Source organism: Rousettus aegyptiacus, unplaced genomic scaffold, assembly GCF_014176215.1.
Source record: "Rousettus aegyptiacus isolate mRouAeg1 unplaced genomic scaffold, mRouAeg1.p scaffold_m13_p_6, whole genome shotgun sequence".
In the NCBI taxonomy this organism is placed as follows: domain Eukaryota; kingdom Metazoa; phylum Chordata; class Mammalia; order Chiroptera; family Pteropodidae; genus Rousettus; species Rousettus aegyptiacus.
In genome coordinates this window covers 33,114,181-33,136,887 of record NW_023416309.1, presented here as the reverse complement: position 1 = coordinate 33,136,887, position 22,707 = coordinate 33,114,181, and positions in this window count along the sequence as shown.

Here is a 22,707-nt window from a genome sequence, read left to right as displayed (position 1 = left end):
ACAAAATCAGATCTAGTTTGTTTGTTTATTGTTTTTTTTTAGTTGTAAAATATGTATAACATGACATTTGCCATTTTAACCATTTTTAAGTGTGTAGTTCAGTCACATCAAATACATCCAAATTGTTGTGGAACCATTACTACCATCTGTCTCGAAAAATTTAGAAACACCCAGATTTGCACCACAAGGGGCATTGGTTAAACCAACTGTGGACCCTCCATGCACTAGTGTGTCTGCTATCTGGTCATTTGTCATGTTGGGCAATGCCCAAGCCAGTGCTAACAGTAATAAAGCCGACCCCTATGTCTAAATCTCTGTCGGTTCCAAATTTGGAAGCGGGGTACAGAGATGATTTCTCATGACCTGCTTAACCCCCAACAATTTTCATTAAATTGTTAAACTATGACTTTGGTTATCACCTGCTCCTGTAGAATTTCTCCCATTTATTTCAGAGAATCACCTACGCGGTGTCCAATGTCTCATATCTAACAACAATATTTCCTTATTACCATGTCCCTACCATTACTACCCACAGTCCTGAGGGATTTCTGCTCCTTGGCCCATGTGGTTTGTATGCTTTCATTACTCTGGCCTCAAGAAGGGGCTCTGCTCTGCTCTTCTTCACTGCGACCCAAACATGTCCCAGACCTGTTCTTTTTTTTCCTATAAACTTGCTTAGGTTGAACTTGACTCAAGGTTCAGAGAAGCACAGGAAAAGAATTTAGAGCGAATATAAGATATGGTTGCTCTGAATCTGTTGGCCAACACATGGCCTATGGCCTTACAATTGTTTAAATGGGCCTAAAGTTTAAACAATTTGGGGAGCCCTCTTTAACATAAAGAATACAAAATTAAGACAAAATTTAGCATGAAAATAAATATTCATTTAGGCTGAGAAATCACAATGAATTACAAGTTTTAAAATACTGACAAATTCTACAATCATCACAAAATAAAGAAAGATAATATAATATTTTACTAGTTAGCTGCCTAACACATCTTTATAATAGTTTCGTCCTACATTTTGGTTGTGTGGTCTTTGTGTTTCCACTCTATATAACACTTTTGTACTACTTTCTACAGTGAGAATAGGAGGATAACTCAGACCATTTCTCTTGATAGCTTAATCAAAATTTTTAAAAATTAGTTTTGAAACATTTATTTTAGCTTCACAATTAATTATTGGAATAGTTAAAGTAAATTCACTTTAAACTTGATAGTTATATACTTTGGACTAACCAGAACTGTGACAATAGAGCTAGCTGTTCTTTGAAAATGGAACTCATTTTGAGGGATTGACTTGGCAGTTTCCACAACCCGGTACATGTATGGTGGTATGACTTATGACCCGAGAGTGGGGTCCATATCATAGCTTATTCAGGTAGATTTTCAGACTGGAGTTCTTGGTCACTTAGTGCTATGGTCCAAGTCTCTGCCCAGTACTTCTTCGTTCAAATTTTCTGATGTTGAAATATGTCATGGATATGATTAAGCAATCCCACTTCTAGAATTTATCCTACAGGTAGATTCACTCTATATCCAATCTATCAGGAATTCTTGTAGGTTTTTTCTCAAAATTATTCCCCAAATTTAACACCTCTTACCAGTTCCATTGTTCCTCTCTATTTCAAGCTATCATCATTCCCCTCATGAACTACTGCAACAGTCTGTGGTGCTTTGCTACGGTTGGCTTTATTCTTACTTCCCTGTGATCCATGGCCCCATCCCCCAGTATCCAGAATGATCTTTCTAAAGCACAACTCAGCAGCTGCCACTCTCTGAAGCTTAAGACTTCAAATGGTTTAGATCGCACTGAAAATAATACATAGCTCCTTCAGGGTCCCCACAATCTGTCTCTGCCATTTCTCTGGCCTCACCACCTCCAGTCCTCCCCTGGCTCATTATGTTTTAGCTACACTCACTTTCTTTCTGCCACTGAAACATGCTCAGCTTATTCCTAGTGGGGCCTTTGCCTTTGCTGTTCCTCCTGCTTAGAATGTACTTTCCCAGTTCTGCGAGCAGCCTATGTCCTCATCCTGGGGCCTCAGGTTCAATAGCACCTCTCACAAGACCTCTCCCATCACTTTATCTCACATACTACCCTCCCTCCAGGATTTTACCTTTTACACTTCCTTATGGCATTTTTTAGTACCAGGAAATATACAGTTTATGTATTTTCATAAAATTTTCTGTCTTTACTAGAACATTGGCCCTCAAACTGAGAAGAACATATCTCCAGAGGTATATAAACTTTTCTAAGGGTGTGAGGGTATAACCAGTTAGTTTTAAGGGAGTCTTTTTCCAGAGACTTAATTTCCGTATGAATATTTGACCTGCAGAGGAGACATTATGCCAGTTCTCCTTTCCCTATTCCCCTATCACCATTGTGCTTCTCTTTTTTACATGCCACTCATCCATCCTGAATCTTACAACAGGTATAAGAAAGTCTGGGCCTTGGAAACTAACAGCACTTGAAAATAATGGTTTAGTGCAAGTAAATGGCTTTAATGACAGAGTTTAAAAAATCATTTCCCAAGTATTACGATTTCTAATGCTTTGCTTTCAGCAAAATTGAAAGAGGGGCAAATAATCTTTTCATAGATCACTAAAAATTATTTTAACATGGATCTCTATGTAATTTTCTAAATATAACTTAAAAGAAAAATGTATAAAATTATATACATTATATATTATGTAATTATGTAATATATTAATTATAAGAATTTTAAGAACTTAGAATCTAAGAATGCACATATAAATATAAGAATATAACTTAGAATATAATTGAGTTACACTGAGAAAACAAAATTCTTTCCATTTCCACCTAATAGTTATATGCAAAACAAGTATATTAATGTTTATGTTCATAAAAATAAAAATGAGAAACAAAATTGATGTTGGATCCTATCTCATTCTAGCAATAACTAATATTCATCCATGAATATACTGAACTAACTGAAAGAAAACTGTCCTATCTATCTTATTAAGAAGAGACTATTTGATAAAATTTTCTTTTAATATTTATCATAATGTTATGTACTTAGTATAAAAACAGTTATGTTGTTTTAATCAACCATGTATTAATATCTATTGTAATGTTAACTGAATCCAGATGAAAATTGCAATCTACAAAAGTACATTTGCTCAAGGTAAATATCATTAAAAACCTTTCAAATAGAAAAACGTGTTCATTAGGAATTCTATGGAAGAAATGAAATGGAAATATAAGTCAAAGGAAAAAGAAATGAATTAAAATTTGTGACTATTAGAGATGAACTTGTTTATACATTTTAAAAATGGATAATGGATGAAGTGTTACTAGAAATTTTATAGACACTTCCATCTCAATAGAAACAGAAAACCTTTATTAGATATACTTCTAGTGTGCAATTATCAGACATTCAACACACATGTGTTTAGAACCTCCGACTGTAAGCAACCAAGGATTGCCTGTCTATCAGCTTCACGGCATATACTTCAGTGCTAGCCACACAGTTAGTGCTGAAATTCATTAGATCAAAAAAACAAAACAAAACAAAACAAAAAACCTGCGTCTCGGATTGCAGGCAGAAAGTCTCCTTTAAAGCAGAGAGGGATTCTTTCTAAGAAAACTAAATGGAAAGCCCTACTTTTATGGCCCACTCTCCTCATAAAGAAGAGAAAGATTAACGTTCTCTTCTTTGCATATGGCATGGTTTTACGGAATCAAAATAAAAAAGGCTTTAATACACAATGATTATCCATCTAATTACCATAGATATAAGACTTACATCAGCTTCCTAAAGAAATTTTAACTGGTTTATAGCCCCGTACCATTCAGTCACCTAGCAGTACAGCATGTACCTTATTTACCTTGGAGGGGTCCCTTTTGACAAAGCCATCCTGACGGAGCTTCATAACATGACTTGCATTGTTTATCCCACTTTAAAGCTGTTCTCACTGAATTATGCTGTGGTGTTATGCCATCAGTCCACTTTGCAGAATGTTATAAGAAACAGCCCCCATGAAATTCATTAATTCATTGGTATATCTATTGTAAGAATATTACTAAAAGTGTAATTCACTGTTTTACACAGCATCTTCTTTATAAGGAGGCCAAGGTAGAAATTCTTTTCAATTTTTTAAATCAGGAATGGTAATATTTCTCCTGAGCATCTTGCTGAGTTTTAATCTTCTGGGTCCTCTAATTACCATGACTGAGCAAGTTTTCCTGCTCAGTGCTGACTGCTAGGAATTTAGAGTTGAGTTATGGTCCATTGTTAGCAAGTATCCTGAATTCAGGGCAAACAGTTTTGTGGGTGGATGTGTGCGCTCACTTTACTACTAGTCTCATTTTCTTCTCTATGCTCTTTTTTTTTTCTCTCTCCATTTTTTTCATATACCATATTAATCAGGACCCTAAGTTGAGAGTGGCCGTAGATTCAATTTAATTAAGAAAAAAGTGAATGTTATTTCTACTAAATAAAACAAAACAAAACAAAACAGAAATCCAAGATTTAGTACAGGCTCATCAATGACTGGATCTACGAATACAAAAATTCTCATTACCACTTAGTCTCTTTACATTCATCCTTCAGCTTTGCTCTCTTCTCTGTTGCCTGCTTTCTCAGGCTCCTGCCTCCCCACCTGAGGGCTCTGAGCAGCATCACGCTTATGTCATCCTACAGATAGCAGCACCAGAGAAAGAAGACCTTCTCCTTTCCCATAATTCCTGGAGCTGAGTCTCCAAGGGTGACTTGGCCAAGCCACTGAGATGAAGCAGACGGAATTCTAAGATTGGCCAGATGTGGGTTACACACCCTCTAAAACTTGTGATGAGATGGTACCAGTTCCATTTCAGAGATAGTTTCTCCCTCAAAATGGGGAAGAATAAGGGTAAAATGGAGATGGGCAGGCGAAACCAAAAATCAACTGTATCAATTTATATCAAATTTTATTTTTTAAACTGAAGCATGCACACATTCACAAGACCCTTACATCCTTCTTGGAACAAAGTAGGGTAATAATAAATGGGAAATCAAATTGCAATTTTTCAGTGCCTTTCTGAGCATGAATTCAGAGCAAGAGGAATTTGGTGTATGACTCAAATATTTTATGGCTCCAGGCTCTAAAAGCCTGACTTATCTGTCTGCACAATCAGGAATAGACACAGATATGGGTCAGCACTAGAGACTCATTGCAGGTGTTTTCTTCCTGGTCTCTCCTTTTCTAGAGCTACCATTGCCCAACCATCTTGAACCTTCTTGGTTATGGTAATACTATTCACTCCATGCAGCTTTAGACAAGTCAATGGAGACAGAATTCCCCAGCCTTCCTGCTTCAGGCTAAGAAGCCAATCTGTCATTTACCTGTCTGTATATATCTCATCTCATCCATCATGGACTGCCTTTATAGTGTACCTCCCAGAGATTGGGGAGATGCTGAACCTATTAAATATTTACAAGGTGAGGTGGCGGGAGGGGAGGTTGGGCAAAGATTTCCTCTTTTCACAGAATGTTGTGTGGGCGGGGTGTGGTCAGGGGGATAGGTAGCATGCCCTTAGTTGCGGGAAGAGTCAGCCTTTGTTGTCAGATGGTTCACAGCCTCAGGTGGGGAGTGGCAGAGATAAATTTAAAAATTACACTGGGTTGTATACTGTACTCTTTTAATATAAGAAAGTATAACTAAAGCAGTTTCTCTAGAAATCATGCAGAAGGCAGTGTATTTCTCAGGGAGGAACACTTCCTTGGACTCCTACGGAAGGATACTATTTGAGTTGACATTAGCACTTGTAATTCTTTGTTATGATTATATTGGCTGAACCTCCAATGTCACCTGCCTCCTATTCTCTGCATACATACCCCCTCCCCCAGAAGGAAGAGAAGCCAGGGATAATGGGCATCCATCATTGTCAAGTAATGCCAGGACGCTTCATAATTACCCAGAATACGGAGAGGACAAACACTCTTTCAGTTCAATAAGGCCAGAACTGTTATTTGTTTCACAAGAAACAGGACTCAGGTTTTGTTCAGAGAAGGAATAGGAACTTCTCACACAGGCTGCACTGATGTGGGTATTATCAGGAGAAAGCTAATTCTTTGGCTCACAAACAGCATTTGATTTTAGATGATTCAGGCAGAAATTAGGGGCAGCCTGAAATGGAATCTTGCCTTCCTTCCTCGCACCTTCGCTTGTGCTTATTCTGCTGTATCCCCCTCCCCCCTTATCTGTGGGACCGGAACTCATGCTCTTCCAGGCTCCATCTTCCATGCTGGAAGAATAGACAGAACTGGCTGGACAAAGAGTTGGGAAAGAAGGGAGTATTTACAGGAGAGGCCCTGGATGTCCGCAAGAGGTGAGGACTTGCTTTTACGTGATGCAGGGAAATTAGGACAGGGGGCAAAGCTAGAAGGATGACATCTGAATAATCCTCCTCTTCACCTCCACCTTGGCTCCCTGCTTGTTGAGGTCCAGATCTTTGAGGCAATTTACAGAACCTTTTTTTTTTTTTTTAAAGTGCATGGCTTTTTCAATGTCCAATATGTATTTGTTATAGAAAAGTAGGACATCTAGTGATAATCAGCAGCTTCCTCTCTCTCTGTAGGCCACCAGAAAGCCAAGATTGTCTATCGAGACATCAACTCTACTTCTGACAGTTTCTACTTCCAAATAGTTCCCCTAGATTCATGCAATGTAAGGGAGAAGAGGAAAGACCGGCCAGATAAAATAGCAGCTAATCTACCTATCTGGTCCCCACAGTGAATTGAAACTTCCTGAAGTAAAAGTTTATTCTTATTTGTCCTTCTCCTTCTCCCAACCACCCCCATCAAAGTACCTAGACTCAATGTCTTGTCCAGACTAAAACCTTAATATATGATTATTAATATTTTTGCCAAAATAAAGAAAATGATAAATACTTATTGAACATAGGCTCCCAGTTTGCACTATGGTAACAGTGTTAGAGGAGACGGGACTAGGATTGTAGGTGAGAAACACTGCCCTTAAGGAGTTAAAAAAAATGTATAACAAAAATGACAAATCACATAGACACGAAAAGAAAGCTAACAATTCATGTCTTTACAATGAGAAAAATTTAGGTTAAATGCATTCCCAAGGGCACATTGCTGGCAAGTGATGGGATCCGCATTCTAGCCCTAGGACATCAAAGCATTTAGCCAGTGAAGGCAGAGGAAAGGTATTCTGTGCCATTCATCAAACTCCAGGCTCCAGGAAAAAGGTTTCTGAAAAATTAGTGTCAAACCCTGGACTAGGATCTGGGCCTCTAACTTTTGGCTCAAATTATTGTGAGGTCTGGAAATTATTTCCAAAATAAAGTTTGCTTTTTCTTACTGAAAGCTAACTCTTTCTCAGATCTTAATGTGGTTAACAGGTTCTGACGCTGTTATTACTTCTAGACAATCTTTTTGAATATCTCTAAGTCAACAGCTCAATTGTCTCCAGAATCATGAACTAGGGACAGGGGAGGCTTCACACCTTGTTTAGATCTTTTAGAAAGATGACAGCTTAAAATAAACTCTCCCTTTCTTGTGATCCAGTGCTTTACCATTTTTTTTCTTACTGGCGATCCTAAGGAACCCAAAAGTTTGGCTTCTTGTGCACCCTGTGGCAGCGAAGGCCATTAAAACCAGAAGCACAAGTAACTAAAACCCAAGACTCCATTTTTTTAGGACGATGTCTCACAGAGACTTCTGCACTTTGTAGCAGACTTTCTGAGAAGTTTGTCAACCCTGCCCACACCTCCTCCTCAAGAAAAGGAAAATAAATGAGCAGAGAGAAGCTAAGAGACCCTGTGCCTGGACAGCTGGCAAGGGCTGGCTGCCCTGATTCCTGGTGGCTCTCCAGCCCCTGCAGCCAGTCCCCATGGGACCCGTTTGCCTGCCTGCACTTGGGTTCCAGGACATGCTCTTGTGTCTTTTCAAAAAATCCACATTTTACTCTTATGATCATTTTAACGGTCCTGGACAAAGACACTCTTGTTCGCTACTTATCCATTTGCCACTGGACTCCTTTAATACATTCTGTGAGTTTTAGTTGACACCTTTGCCTTGTCTCTCTAGTTTTTCAGGTTTACTCACCTGTTTGAAGTAGTTTTTGAGTTTGCTTTTCATTTGATCAGGACAATATACCCACAATGGAATACAAGAGTAGGCCAAAGAATAATTCAGGGATATTTGAGATAGGAAAAGATTATCTTGGTTTATAAATCTGAGTGCTATCTCTAGTCACAAATTGTGAAGGGAATTTCCAAATCGCTAAAAAAAATTTATTTGTTTCTTTTATTTATACAACATCAGCACAATTCTATCATCTTAACTCTTAAAAATCTGAGCTGGGAAAACTATGCAGACTAATTCAACTCTAATTTTACAGATGAGGAAACTGAGTCTCAGAGAGGTTAAATGTCCCATTAGGCTGCTTAGCCCAGAAAAAGTTAGTTGAGGCTAGAATCACTACCCTTGGCCTTGACAACAGTGGGAAACTGATATTTCCACATTTCTTCTGTTGATAGGAATTTTCCTAATTGCCTGGGGCAAGGCCCTCTATCTCTGAAGCTAGTCCTCAGGGACAGAAGGGGTCTTGTCATTGCAGCAACTCATCCTGTGTGTAAAGGGATGTTGTGAAGTATTGCTTGAGGTTATTTTCCCGCTCCTGACTTTGCTTTATAAGGCAGTGATAAAGCACTACTGAGATGTTAATAAGTTCTCTCAGCTGCTCAGAACTGACTTTTTACCTGTTATCATTCACTACCACCACCACCATGTGCAAGAGAGGCTACCCTGTGGTCCCCCTGAGGAGGAGAGATATGAGGGGGACTAGCATCTGAAAGGAGGTTGCCTTTGGGGAAATCCATCATTTTCAAAAAGAGGCCACCCTTCTCTCAAGGTGAAGGCCACAAATAGTCTCTTCCTAAAGGAATGGAAGCGAGGCCCATGAGAACTGTCTTGTAAACTCTGGTGGGCAGACTGCCATTTTGACCTCTAGCTGAATGTTTGCTTGGCCTCTTGACCTCCTTCCTGACTCACAACAGTGGTACATTCTGATTGGTCATTATGGAGCTGCTCTGATTGGTCAGCAAAGATGTAAATAAGGATATAGCTGCACAGCTCCCATTGAACTGGGGCAAGTCTCAGCTCATTGGTTGAAACATGATACCAGGAACTCCTTTATAGGGGTTGACTCAGACTGCAGGAACACAGTGTAGGAGGTTGGCAGGTCAGTGGCTTTTCTTTAACATGCAGAGTGCGTGAGAGGCCTCTGTTGGCAATGGCTGCTAGACTCTAGTTATAAATTCGTGCCCAGTTAACCATGAGGAGTACTTTTTGGCAGCTATACCCCTTTTCTAGGTCCACAGAAGGCGCTGTCATTTTCCAAGCACTCTTCATGGGCTTTGCTCGGTGCTAAGTATTTCATATGCTACAGTGGTTTAGTGGGCTGTAGGTTGGTAGGCGAAGAAAAAATAGAGTCAAACCCACTATGTACTGCTATTATATGCCTGATTTACTTAGCCAAGGATCCAGAAACTCAGAAGCTGATAGCTCTATAGGGTAGGAGCAGATGCAGTTTATGTAGGTAGAACTCCATAGTCCCTAAGAAGGGACTGCAAGTTCTGGTGACAGCCCATACACAGCAAAGTCTTAACAGATCTGAGAAGCTCACTGCTTGCTCCAGCACTTCCTTTCTATACCTAGGATCACATTACTATTCTGAAAAAACTAGCACTTATATCTATATGCTTATTTTTAAGGACATGTTTACAAATAATGGGTTCTCCTGGTTCTTACACTAAACTTACAGGCAGGCCACATTCTCATCCATGGGGAAGAAACAGTGTAATACTGTGATTTATAAGAAATAGTTGGCTTTCATCCCTGTTCCTGGCACAGAGCTCCTAAAATCTTTAAGCGATAAGAGTGATAAAGATGTCTTGATATTTATAACAAACCCCTTTCAAACATACCTGAGTTTATGTTAATAAGATGATTTTTTGGAAAGCACCTAAAGATGGGGGCTGGTTGCTAGGGAACCAACCTTGTGATTAGAAGGTTGGAACTTTCAGCCCCACCCACCTGACAACCAGACTGGGAAGCGGAACTGGAGGTCCAATCAATCACCAGTGGCCAATGATTTAATCAGTTATGCCTATGTAATGAAGCCTCCATGAAGAACCAAAAGGACAGAGTTTAAAGAGATTCAGAGTTAGTGACTATGTGGAGATGCAGGAAGGTGGTGTGTTCAGAGAGAGCATAGAAGCTCCATACTCCCTTCCCACATACCTTACTCTATACATCTCTTCCATCTGGCCGTTCCTGAGTAATATCTTTTAATAATAAACTGGTAATCTAGCAAGTAAAATGTTTCTCTGAGTTTTGTGAGCCTCTTTTGCAAAGTAAACAAACTCAAGAAGCTAGTTTTGAAATCTCCCGTCTACAACCTGTTGGTCAGAAGCACAGGTAACAACCTGGCAGGAAGGTGGGAGGCAGTTTTGTAGAATTGAGCCCTTAACCTGTGGGATCTAGCACAATCTCCATGTAGACAGTGTCGGAATTGAGTTAATTGTTTGGCAGTGTTGAAAAACACACATACTGATCAGAGTCCATGCCCGAGTGTCCCTGATCATTACCTCACCTCCAGCTCTCTATTCCCCCACATGTGTATCATGCATGGAGGCCCATTATCCCAAACAGACATCACCTCAGCTGAGCTCACCACAAACCTGTAAAATAGAACAGAACTGAAGCTCAAGATATTACATAAGTTGCCCAAAGTCAACACAGCTAGTAAGTGGCCAAGCCAAATTTTGAGTACTGGTCTGTCTGACTCCTAGCCAGGACTCATACTGTCTTTTTCAGGAGTCATAGAGTCTTTCCCTCATCTCCATTTGTTAACCAGGGCCGGGTGTAGGGAGTGAATTAGAGAATATTGCATCCTAGAAATGCGGTAAGCTCCAGTTCCCAAAGTTCTGTGAGCCTTCTCGATGTAGCCATTGAGGGTCCTCAAAAGCTGGCCCCTTAAACCAAATAGTCAGGGAGAGACTAGCTTTGGACTACCTTGGAGTCCTTCCCAGAGCATCCTGAGCTTTAAGTAACAAAGGCTTATCAGCTCAGACTCCTGACTTCATAATCAGAGCCTCCAATTTTTAAAGTCCCTTATATTCCTGGCACTATACTGAGCACATAGACCTTATTTAATCTTTACAATACCTTTGCAATGGATGCTATTGTTAAGTTTATTTTGTAGTTAGGGAAACTGAAATGTTATTTAAGCTAGTAAAGTTTGGGGTGGTTTATTATACAGCAAGAGCTAACTGATACAGTGTTTCTCCAAACCTGAAAACTTGTGCTTTTTCTCCTCACTCTATTGAACTTATAACCGTAAACTGAAGACTGTTGAAGAAGAACTTCAAGTGTCAGGTAAAAAGTTGGGTTAGGTGACTTCCAGATCACTCTCTTTGAAGATTCTTAACCCTCCAGAGCTTCAGTTTCTTCAACTATAAAACCTAAATAGGGCTTCTTCTGGGTCCTGCTATTAATCTGACAAAATGATTTTCCTCAATAATGAGGATCAAAAACGCTTCGCATTCAGTTGGGCTGGAGAGAGTACACATCCACTGTCTTGTTCTGGGGAGCATGTCCAGGAACCTCTCCTGTTCTCTGCTGCAACATAGTCCGAAGGGCCTTGGTCAACTTGACATTCAACAGACTATCCCCCAGGCCCGCTCTACAGATCAATAAGCAGAAAGTGGTAAGGAGTTTGAAATCTGTTATAAAATATATATATGTGCCAGAGAGAGGGAGCTAAACCCTGTGAGGATTCAGATACTCTCCACAGCAGTCAAGTTTTTGGGTCCAAGGGTCGAATCATGCTGAGACATCCCCTCTAAGTTAAAGGAGATATTGTATGTTTTGCCTTTCTCTCCACTAATGACAGGCACAGCACTGAGTGGTTTTTTTTTTTTTTTTTTGTATCCTGGAGGCAACATGTACCCCACTTGAAAATTCTCCTCCAACACATGTATTGAGTGATTCAGAAGGCTGCCAGTTTTGAGTGGGGCGTAGAGCGGGAGCGTCTCAGTAGATTCAGGCTGTAATGCAAGTGTTCTGCCCTTTGGGCCCTATGACACATCAGACTCAGTAGTGCTAGAGATAACTATAGTAAATATCAATGCTGAGCGGAGTCTCTGTCAAGGCCCAATAGGAGAGTCACAGCACAGGTCCTAGGGGTGTCTGTAGTAGAGAACTAATTACCATTTGAAAAGCAGCATCTGGTTTAGTACTGCACCCTTGTAGAGGCTGAGTGCCTGGGCATAAAATTACTAAACATGAGGTGAGTATTATTAGATCCACCAAGTCACAAGGTCAGGCAATCCATCATATGATGGAAATAGTACATTCGGACTTGGATCCAAGCAGACTCCAAAGGTACAAGTAAAGTTTACATAAACAGATAAACAGATAAACAGATAACATAGACTTTCATGTCACCTTTCTAGGTTGTTCCAATGCCTTGTCCTCAGCTCTCACCTATGGACTCATGGGGAGCTGTCTGCAACTAACTAATAGAGGAGGGAGAAACTCCAGCCTGGTTCATGGATGGACGCTAAGTGAACAAATACAGGTATCGCATTTCAGAACCACTGTATAGAGAGGTAGCTCTAAAGGACGGTGCTGAAGATGTCCTCCCAGTCATCTGGGCTTCTGGCAGTGCAGCTGGTCATTCACTTTCGATAAAGAAATAAATAACTTGAGGTACAGATATGGACAGAGAAGTGGAAAATGGTATGGTTGCATGGTCAGGATCCTAGAAGAAAGATTAGCAGACCACAAAAATGGCAGTCTGGGAAAGAGGCATTTGGAAATGGGGACGCTATGACTGTCACTTTGATGAGGAGGTACTGAGCAAACAGCCAGGATAAGTTGTCCTATGAATGTTAACCAGCTTCTCCTCTCAGCCAACCCAGCACTTGGACAATGGGCCTATGAGTGACCATTATGGCAGGGATGGGGACTCAAATGGGCCTTAGATCATAAATGGCCTAAGATGTAAATGGGTCTGAGATCAAGTCTCTCATCAAGGCTCTTCCAGCGACTGCCACTCATGAATGCCCATCCTTACAGCTGCAGATATTGACACTGAACACTTGATATGGGACTATGTCGTGAGGAAACAAGCTAGCCACATAGGAGCATGGATTATTGATTATATAATTACTGGATCACTAGAAGGGATTACATCGAATCCTTTCCATTCTGGATAGAGCAATGATTCGCCCTTCCCAGAACACCTACTCCCTTTGGGTACAGGTTTGCCCTCCCTGCCTGCAGTGCCTTTTCTTGCACCACATCCGAAGTCTTAAGAAATGCCTAGTTTGTTGACATATTACCACATAACATTGTCTCAGATCAACAAATCTATTTTACAGTGAAGAGGAGGTAACATGTGGCATATAATTATGAAACTCATTTGTCTTATTACATACCAAATCACTTAGAATAGGCCAGCATGACAGAGTGATGGAATGGTCAATTAAACATTTAGCTATGGCATCATCCAGGAAACACGCCCTCCAGAATTAGAGTGCTATCCTTCAGGATGCAGTATGTGCACTGAACCAGTAGCTGATATATGGTGTTGTGTCCCCTGGTAACTAGGAATCAATAAGGAGGAAGTAGGATTGACCCTTTTCACCATTATTCCCAAGGACTCGTTAGTGAAGTTTGTGCTTCCTATTCTTGCAATCTTAGTGTTAGATTATAAATCTTTTTTTTTTTTTTTTCATTAGCATTAAGGAAAGGATGTTTTCACAGGGGACTTGGTAAGAGTTCCATGTAAGTGAAACTGCTATTAGCATCTAGTCATTTTTGGCTTCTTAAGTCAATGTGCCAAAAGACAAGAACAGAAATTACCATATTAACTCATTTCCTTGGCTGTGATGAGGATCTGGGGTTGCTGTTGTATAGCCAGGGCAGGAGGCAGCACACATTGATCAGAGGTGTTTCTTTGTGCTTCCATCCCCAGTCATAAGCATAAATGGGAAGCGGCAGGAATCATGACCTAACAAGGAAGAAATAACTACAAGTTCCAGTCCCTCGGATGAAGCTCTGGGTCACCCTATTAGGCAATCATCCTATACCTACTGAGGTGCAGCCAAGGGTGAGATATATAGACAGGATGTTGAGAAAGAAAAATGATAAATACGGATGATAGCCTAGGACCAGTTGCAGCAGCAGAGACTGGCTTGTTCTATTCAGTCCTCCTGAATGAAATACTTAATAGGCCTTGAGACTGGTCACTACTTGTCAAGTTCTCTGATTACTGGATTTAACATAGGTCACAAATGGATCTAAGCAGTGTAAAGAGTGGACTGTATTGGGTCCAGATGTTTGCCTTGCCCACATCATCTCGATCCACCTTTTTTACTTAGTCATTGCTGGAGCAACCTGCAGACCTAACCTGAAACACTATGCTCTTCCACTGTATTAGTTTCCTAGGACTGCTGTTAGAAATTACCACACGCTTGGTGGCTCGAAACAACATAAAATTTTTCAATTACATTTTTGGAGGCCAGAAACCTGAACTAAGTCTTACAGAGCAAAATCAAGGTGGTGGCAGGGTCATGATCCCTCTGAAAACTCAAAGGGAGAATCTGTTTCCTTGTTTTTCCATCTCTAGAGCTGTATTCTTTGCACTCCTTAGCTCATGGATCTTTCCTTCATCTTTAGAGCCACCGGCACATCACCTTCTCTCTTCGAATCTGCTTTCATCATATGGCCTTCTTCTTCAGTTTACAGTCAACTCTCCCTCTTATAAGGATACTTGTGCCCACCGAGATGATCCAGGATAATCTCATGACTCAAGATCCTTAATTTAGTCATATCATCAAAGTCTCATTTTGCCATACAAGGTGACATTTGCAAATTCCAGAAGTTAGGAGTTGGATCTCTTTAGGGACCATTATTTTACCGACCACAGCCACCATCATATGGAATGCCTAAGGGAATCAGCACAGAAATTCTAGTGTACACACAAATCTGGAAGTTCAAGGAAATTAATGCCCCAGGGAGCAACCTTTGCCCAGTGGGAACTAAAAGTGGCCATTTCTCTACACAATGTCTCAGACAGATGGACCTAGCTCTTCAGAGTATCTCCAGCAGGGTTGAAGCCCAGATACCTACAATGGTAACCAGCCCAATAGTGCAGCCAATTTTACAATTTCAAAAGCCATCTCTATTCTAATTACTCTCGAGTATATCTCCAGCCTGGACTACGCCCCTGGACTCCTAACTACTGTCTATACTACTTTCTCAACACATCTTCTAGTTGTCTAATAGACACCTCAAGCTCAGCATATTTTAAAACAACAAATGAATCCTGATTCCTCCTCCCCCAAAATGTGTCTCTCTCAGGTCTTCCTACTTCGCTGTATTCCCCTACTTAATCAGAGAAAAACTTTGGTGTCATGCTCATCTCTTCTTTTTTTCTCACACTCTGCCACTTTTCCATCAGAAAATCTTGGTTGCTTCTACCTTCAAAACATATTCATTCTGATCACCTTTTATCATTTCTACTTCTGCCAAGCTACGAACAATTCTCACCTGTATTACAACAATAGTTTTTTAACTGGTCATCCTGCTTCCACCTTGGCCTCCTTGAAAACTATGCTAGCCATAGCTGCCAGAAGATCAAAAATTGCCACTCCTCTGCTCAAGCTCACCTGTGGTTCCTCATCTCATTCAGAATTATCCACCAAAGTACTTACCGCCTATCATCCACGAAGTTCTACGTGATCTATCCCTTACTCTCTCTCTCTCTGCCTTTCTCACTCTACTACAGCTACACTGCCTCTTTGCTATTCCTTAATGTGCTAAGCATACTTCTGCCTCAGGTACTTTTCACATGCTGTTCCCTTTGCCTGGAAAACACTTCCTGCTGACATGCCATGGCTTCCTCTCCCTTTAGACCTCTGCACAGCTGTTACCTTATCGGTGAAGATTTTTTTGATCATTATCTATAACATAGCAACTTCTAACCTTGTTTTAGTTTTCTTCACGGCACTCATCGCTGTGCATTCTACATATTTACTTGTTTATATGTTTATTATTTATCTCCTCGCACTGTAGAATTTTATCTCCTTCATGAGGTACTCCATGAGATTAAGGTCTTAGTTTTCTTTACTGGCCTAGAACAAAACCTGGCACACTGTTAATAATCAATGTATGAATGTTAGGTATTCCCAGGTATTATTATTAAATCTTATCATTATCATTGGGTAACATGTTTGGTATTATTATACTCCCCATCTGTAGAGAGGAAGACATCTAAGGTGGCACAGGATGAGAACTCAGGTCTTTTAACTAAATTCAGTGATCCCCCTGACACCCTGAGGAAGCTTGGCTGCTGTGGTTGAGGCAGGAGCTCCACATTAAGTGGGAAAATTCAGAGCTAGATTTTCCCAGATCTCGTGGGTCCCAGCTTTCACTGTTAGAAGCCGGAAACTGCAGGTTTCTGTGGTTTGGCTATGACTGTGCCTCCTGCACAGGAAGTCAGTTAACCATGGCAGTACTCAGAAAACAAACCGACACAACATATTTCTTCCCAGATTTGTCTTGGAGCAGTTTAATTCTATTACCAGTGATGAGTACACAAAGGAAAGGGTGAACTCTTACCATCTGTTTTCAGGTGCTCTTGTCACTCCATTCAGATAGCAGAAATTCTGAAAATCAGTGTTCCTGGCGAAGTCCAGTGGACACCAAGGGGATCTAACATAGTTTAGTGGAGAATTTTGGTTCTACTTATTATTTGTTCTCTAAAAAGCAATTACTTGAAAAATTATAACTGTGCACATGAAAATAAAGGCTTGAGAAGTTTGGCTCAGTTTCTCAATGTTTTAAGACTCTTTTTGTTTGTTTGTTTTGTTTTGTTTTGCAAAAACAGACCTGTTTTGTTTTGGGTTTATACTAAAAATTATTAAAAATAAGTATTTCGGCTATCTATTGTTGCATAACAGGCCCCCCCTCAAATGTCATGATTTAAAAGAAGAATTTATCCTGTGAGTAGGGTAGACAGATCCCTTGCTTGCTTCTTCTGAGCTCACTCATGCAGCTGTACTTAGCTGGAGACTCAGTTGCACTTATGACAGTTGTCAGAAAAATTTTCCTATAAAGGGTCAGATATTAAATATTTTAGGCTGTGATGGTCATATGCAAATGCTGAAGTTTCAGTGGTCCAGGATAATCCCACTCATATGTCTGACAGCTGTTGGTTGTTGTCTGAGGCACCTTGGTTCCTCTCAACAAGGAACCTCTAGGAGGCTGGACCAGCTTCCATTCATGGGATTCTCAGGGCTACATTCCAAGTGGAGGAAAGCAGGAGCTGCAAAGACTCTTGAGGTCTAGACTCCAGTTCTTACACAGCATTAACACTGTTATATTCTTTTAGTCAGAATAAGTCTCACCAAACTTAGGGTGAGACAGACGTTCATGCAGCAGTTCCTTGGAAGCTCCTTTCCCCCTATTTTGTAACTTTCTGAATAGAAGATTCATCTCCAGCTCCATGTCTTCTATTCTTGAACTATCCTTTCACCTCTGCTGCTACCAAGGGCAGGCAGCATATGAAACACCCTCTTATTGTTGGGTATTTGCACTGGATAGACAACCTTCTCAAGTGGAATAACAGCAAAATGGCTCAAGCCCAGCTCCCTGCAATGTACTGTGCCCAGGTGTCCCATGGGAAATTCAAACTAATTGCCAGGCCCAGTGGTAGGCATGCAGCTGCTCTAAGTGGTGGGTCATCTCTGCACCCTCCACATATCTCCCTTTCTCTGTGATGCAGAGGCAGAAGAGCGATCTGCTATGAATATCCAACCAGAGAAAGGAGATGCCTGTCTCTTTTTCATGCTGAAAGCCCCAGTCTCCATACTTAATTTTCTTGGCATCTCTGCTTCACTTGGCTTGGGTGAGAAGCTGCCCACTCAATCTCATCCAGGAAACTGCAGTAGTAGGCGTGGCTGATGATACTTCCTTAGATTTACATTCTGTTTCCAGTCTTTTCTTATATAGGACAATGTCCTTAACAGGGGTGGCACCATCTTGTAGGGGCATTTTGGATATATGTGGAGCTGTTATGGTTGTCACAGTGAATGGGAGATGGCGCCGACACCTGTGGGCACAGCCAGGGATTCCAGACTTCCAGCAATGCACAGGACAATTCCAAACCAAGAAGGCCTGTCTCATATTTCACATGTCTCTCCACTGCTCTTCAAGACATTTTATGATGGTTTAAGCTTAGAACCTAATTCTATTGTATATGAAAAATACGCAGTATTTTTGTATGGTTTTAAGAGACAAATAGATACTGAATTTTCCAGAAACATAACGACCATGTAAATCAAGGGAAGACTATACAGTACTTGTTTTTTTAGAAACTTTACCATGAACTGTTGACCATTTTGGACAATCACGCCATTGATGACAAGGTCATTTGGGCTGTTTAAGTTGTCAATATATTGATCTGCATTTTATCTGTTTCATGAATAGGTCTGTATATGCAAACAAATCTACTTATTTACCCTTTATGTTAATATGTCAAATATAAAGTGTCAGTGATATTCAACTTTATATTGCCTTACATTTTTTTAAAAATCTAAACTTATTCATTATAAGGCCCAAACAATCAATGATTTCATTATGCCTTCAACCGATTAAAACACATATTATTTTAATTATAAATTACCTACCCTTTATTTATAGCCTTTCTATCAAGTTATGGCATTATATTAGTTTAGGGCTTGACAAATCAGTTCTTACCATGATGGTCTCTATAACATTCTGAGATTTACTGAACAGGACCAGGGGAGAGTAAATAGGCTCCCTATCTGGGACATTTGTTACTACTGAGGCTCAGAGCCAATTTTCTCTCTGTAGCTAGACTCTTAGGCGGCGAGTCTGCCCATGAGACAGGTATTTATTTGAAAACAGATTGTAAGGTCAGCAGACCTGTGTTTGAATCCCAGATCTCCTTCCTAGCTATGTGAACAAACTGTTTTAACCCATCGGGCTTACAATTGTTTTCATTTGTAAACTAGTGAAAATAATTGTATCTGCATTAAAGGGTTACTGTGAAATTTAAATGAGTAGTTAAATATTTACCCCAGGGTGTGGCATATGGTGAATTCTCAATAAATGGTAATAAGCAGGTTGGGTTGAAGGAAAAATCTCATTACAGTTGAGAATCTGTCCTAGGTGGAAAGTTTTACACCTTACATAGCCTTTCTGAAAGACTTTAAAAACCTTTTTAAATCAGTTTCATGAGCCATGATTTTAAGGGTTTGGCTTTCCTGCCTTCCTGACTTGGACTTCCCTGAAAAAAAACCACAAAAGGGAAAAACGGAGCTGTACTCCCGACATTCTGCATTATAGCCCGTCTCCCCTTCCTCTCACTGCAGCTGTATTCTGCTGAGATTGGTGCTGTCCATTTTAAAGATTTTCTACAGGTTCTAGAAGGAGTCAGTAAAAATGAATTTCCTAAAATGCCAGCAAGGAATGTTTGATTAAACAAAGCTCTTTAATTAGACAAGTTATTCCCCCATAGGTTGGTTGAAACATTTTCAGCCAGCCTTTTGCTCAAGGAGAGCCTTGGAAAGATACTTCTCAGGTGGGGTTAAATCTCAGGCAAATGAAATTATCTTTTCTCCTTCACTCAAAGCAACAAGCAATTACAATGTTCTAAACGTTCCTGGCTTTAGCCACAGAAAGAAAAGAAAGGAATTCTTAACATTTCAGAACTCCGATGTGGCAATTTCTTTGAACATTCTTTTAAAAGGAGGTTGGGTCTTTGTTTTTTTGTTTTAAATCTTTCAATAGTTTCATTGTTGTACCTGAGCTTTTATTATCCAGTGATTTATTCTAGTTATCTAAGTGTTTCTAAGGGAAATGGTGGTTTTCCCTCCAGTAAAGGCACAGCAAAGTGATCACAACAGAGACATGAGTATAAATTGCCGTGGGATAGAAAATCGACTGAGTTGTAAAACCGAAGCTGCCTTTTATAAACTGGGGTCTGGCTGCATCACTCTGTCTCCTCTTGATCTTAGATGTCTGGACATAAGGTGGGCCAGTGTTTGTGACAGTTCTGAGTTTCCTGACCACTGTGCAGAGTGCAAGCATTGCCTGGCTACCATGATCTCAGCCCTGACTGAAACCTGTTACCATATTTGGGCATCTTTAATGCTCATTCCATCAATAGAAAATGTATCATAGTAGCAGTGGCAGCAGCCACAGCCAGAGTAAAAGGCAGGAGTAAGGAAGGGAGGGAGACCAAGAGAGGAAGAGAGAAGGGCAGACAGCCAATGACTGAGAGAAATATGTTGAGCCCCATGAAAAGACAACAGAGACAAGACCTAAAACAGAGACAGAATCAGACAGACCGGAGAGGAGAAAGAGGAATAGGGAGGGGAGATAAAAGAAGACCCCAAATTAATATCTATCCATCCATCCATCCATCCATCTTGTGTGTGTGTGTGTGTTCAACCCACTCACACACCAAAAAAACCTGCCGGTCATTGACCTAGTGGGGTCTGCATTCTATGTTCCCACAGAGTTTGGAGGCGTTTATTTGGTTTGGATGTGGAACATAAGGTACTAGTGAGCTCACCTACGCCAACTCCCCTTTAAGTAAAAGGGTCTCACCTTAGTGTACCTGACAAAGGATCAGGAATAAAAAGCTCTCTTGTCTTGGAAAACTATTCATTCAGCATTTCTAACTAATTCATGGTCTAATAACACTTGACAGAATAAACTCTAGATTAGCACTTACTAGCTTTAGATTTTCCTTTAATATAAACTCAGATTGTGTTTCCTTGAAGTATGTCATTTAGAAACCAAGGTGCCCAGCCCAGAGACAAACCTTTCTCCTCATTAGCTTCTTGGCCCCATTTCTCCACACAGACCCAAACTCTGCTGGAAACGATGAGATGTGTTTAAGGACTGAGTGCTCTAGTTCCTTCATTTTGCAAGGAGTTTCATTTCACCTGTGAGGAGCTCTAAACTGCATCCTTGCTCTCTTGCCTAAAAACATGGTAGATATGAGTTGAAAAGTAACTGGTTTTCTTTCTGTCTTTATTTTCATATCTGGCAAGAAGGGGCTTAATTTTCTGGCATAAATTCCTTTCCTGGATCCGTGCCCATAGTCGTGGAAGAGTTTAAGCTATCGACCCTCTAAAGTTTGATTGATTTGTCATTTTCCGATGCTGGAATGGGTTTGTTAGGGGAGATTTATGAACACATTACCCTAACTGGCAAGAGCCTTGAGTGCTTGAGGATTTCCTGAAGAGACACTCCAAGAACCTTCTGTGGCTTTTTGTTTTTCCTTAGGATGTGGTGTGATTTTCATGGTCTATTTGTTATAATGCTTCCCTGATGTAAAATACTCATACAGATTAAATAACCTCTCCCTGAAATATTTTGAATCTTTCAATTCTGAAAGTCTGAGCTTAAGCTCCCTGCTTTAAAGACACTGTGGGCAAATTATCCACTGGAAGAGGCAGCAAGTTCCTATTGGGACTAAACAGTACTTTTTACTTATGTATACACATTCTTAGCATGTCTGAGTACACAGATTTGGTCTTTAGATATTTTGATGCTATGTTTTTAACTGCACAAAAATTAATTACTGGTAGAACTTTTTGTTGAATTATGTTTTTTATCCATCTTTGTCCCATTTAGTGCTTTTGCTTTATTTTGTCTGGTAGTAATATCGCTTTGCCTCTTCTGCAGATTTGGTAGCATTTACATGGTGTTTCTTTGGCCATCCTTTTATTTGCAACCTCTCCACATCATTCTGGTATAAGTGTCTCTTATAAACAGCATAGAACTGGGTTTATATTGTTTTACCCTACATAAAAATTTCTATCTGTCTTTTAAAGAAGACATTTAACTCAGTCATATTTATTGATTTGGACGTATTCCTGCTACTTTATTTCATATTTATACCCACTCATTTATTATGTTTGGCAAACATTTTCTCTACTTTCTTGTTGCTTCTCAGATATAGAGTTCTTATAAATTGCATTTGAGTTGTGGTTGTAACCATGGTGATGTTGATGAATAAAGGAAATGTACCTTTTGATACCATGCCCATAAGAAAGAATACTACTTGTCTTGAAGTCAATGATGTTTGAACTCAGTAAATCTTCCTGACGATGACTGCTGTAGGGGTCATGCTTAGTTGTGATGGGATTTAACTACAATGACGGTGCTCTGGACTTGGGGGTCGGCCTCAGGTTTGAATTCACATCCCCATCACACACACATATGCACTATGTGACTGTGGATATTTAATTAACCTCTGTACCCGCTAATTTCCTCATCTGTTAAAATCCCGGGGTGATTGAGGGAATTAACTGGAGCAATATAGGAAAGCACTTTCCACAATGCTAAGCTTATTTCAGAGTCTAAATAATGTCCACATAAAAATAAAACTCCATCTCTCTTGGTTTGTGGTGCGTTTCCTTTTTAGAGCTGGGGTCTGGTTGGTATGCAGGAAAAGGAGAAGGCATGTGAGCTATGTCATCTGCTTGTCATCGCAAGAGGAGTCAAGTGGCAGGGGCACGGATTGGAGCACATCCGGAACACTGGGGTGGGCCTGGGAATTCCACAGCGAAGACTCCGAGATAAGGAAGCGCCAAGGGTGGGGGCTGATGCATGGCTGGGCTTT